Raw genomic sequence first — 2500 nt, 5'->3', positions numbered from 1 at the left:
GTAGTAATGAGACTATATACAGGAGTACCAGGTAGTAATGAGGTCATATACAGGAGTACCAGGTAGTAATGAGACTATATACAGGCAGGAGTACCAGGTAGTAATGAGGTCATATACAGGAGTACCAGGTAGTAATGTGGCTATATACAGCAGTACCAGGTAGTAATGTGGCTATATACAGGAGTACCAGGTAGTAATGTGGCTATATACAGGAGTACCAGGTAGTAATGAGGTCATATACAGGAGTACCAGGTATTAATGAGGTCATATACAGGAGTACCAGGTAGTAATGAGACTATATACAGGCAGGAGTACCAGGTAGTAATGAGGTCATATACAGGAGTACCAGGTAGTAATGAGGTCATATACAGGAGTACCAGGTAGTAATGAGACTATATACAGGCAGGAGTACCAGGTAGTAATGAGGTCATATACAGGAGTACCAGGTAGTAATGAGGTCATATACAGGGGTACCAGGTAGTAATGAGGCTATATACAGGAGTACCAGGTAGTAATGTGGCTATATACAGGAGTACCAGGTAGTAATGTGGCTATATACAGGAGTACCAGGTAGTAATGAGGTCATATACAGGGGTACCAGGTAGTAATGAGGCTATATACAGGAGTACCAGGTAGTAATGAGGTCATATACAGGAGTACCAGGTAGTAATGATACTATATACAGGAGTACCAGGTAGTAATGAGGTCATATACAGGAGTACCAGGTAGTAATGTGGATATATACAGGAGTACCAGGTAGTAATGAGACTATATACAGGAGTACCAGGTAGTAATGAGGTCATATACAGGAGTACCAGGTAGTAATGTGGATATATACAGGAGTACCAGGTAGTAATGAGACTATATACAGGAGTACCAGGTAGTAATGAGGTCATATACAGGAGTACCAGGTAGTAATGTGGATATATACAGGAGTACCAGGTAGTAATGAGACTATATACAGGAGTACCAGGTAGTAATGAGGTCATAATGAGACTATATACAGGAGTACCAGTACCGAGTCAATGTGTTGGGGTACCAGGTAGTTGAGGTGATTGAGGTATTATGTACTAGGTAGTTGAGGTAATATGTACATGTAGGTAGGGGTGAAGGGACTAGACAGGATAGATAATACACAGAGATACTAGGTAGTTGAGGTAATATGTACATGTAGGTAGGAGTGAAGGGACTAGACAGGATAGATAATACACAGAGATACTAGGTAGTTGAGGTAATATGTATATGTAGGTAGGGGTGAAGGTACTAGACAGGATAGATAATACACAGAGATACTAGATAGTTGAGGTAATATGTACATGTAGGTAGGGGTGAAGGGACTAGACAGGATAGATAATACACAGAGATACTAGGTAGTTGAGGTAATATGTACATGTAGGTAGGGGTGAAGGGACTAGACAGGATAGATAATACACAGAGATACTAGGTAGTTGAGGTAATATGTACATGTAGGTAGGGGTGAAGGGACTAGACAGGATAGATAATACACAGAGATACTAGGTAGTTGAGGTAATATGTACATGTAGGTAGGTGAAGGGACTAGAACCAGATAGATAATACACAGAGATACTAGGTAGTTGAGGTAATATGTACATGTAGGTAGGGGTAAGGGACTGGACAGGATAGATAATACACAGAGATACTAGGTAGTTGAGTAATATGTACATGTAGGTAGGGGTGAAGGGACTAGACAGGATAGATAATACACAGAGATACTAGGTAGATTGAGGTAATATGTACATGTAGGTAGGGGGTGAAGGACTAGACAGGATAGATAATACACAGAGATACTAGGTAGTTGAGGTAATATGTACATGAGGTAGGGGTGAAGGACCTCCAGGATAGATAATACACAGAGATACTAGGTAGTTGAGGTAATATGTACATGTAGGTAGGGGTGAAGGGACTAGACAGGATAGATAATACACAGAGATACTAGGTAGTTGAGGTAATATGTACATGTAGGTAGGGGTGAAGGGACTAGACAGGATAGATAATACACAGAGATACTAGGTAGTTGAGGTAATATGTACATGTAGGTAGGGGTAAAGGGACTAGACAGGATAGATAATACACAGAGATACTAGGTAGTTGAGGTAATATGTACATGTAGGTAGGGGTGAAGGGACTAGACAGGATAGATAATACACAGAGATACTAGGTAGTTGAGGTAATATGTACATGTAGGTAGGGGTAAAGGGACCAGACAGGATAGATAATACACAGAGATACTAGGTAGTTGAGGCAATATGTACATGTAGGTAGGGTGAAGGGACTAGACAGGATAGATAATACACAGAGATACTAGGTAGTTGAGGTAATATGTACATGTAGGTAGGGCAAGGACTAGACAGGATAGATAATACACAGAGATACTAGGTAGGGACATGTAGGTAGGGTGAAGGGACTAGACAGGATAGATAATACACAGAGATACTAGGTAGTTGAGGTAATATGTACATGTAGGTAGGGGTGAAGGACT

The sequence above is a fragment of the Oncorhynchus keta genome, unplaced genomic scaffold (assembly GCF_023373465.1).
Source record: "Oncorhynchus keta strain PuntledgeMale-10-30-2019 unplaced genomic scaffold, Oket_V2 Un_contig_6446_pilon_pilon, whole genome shotgun sequence".
NCBI lineage: Eukaryota > Metazoa > Chordata > Actinopteri > Salmoniformes > Salmonidae > Oncorhynchus > Oncorhynchus keta.
Note: the sequence above shows the minus strand (reverse complement) of the source record.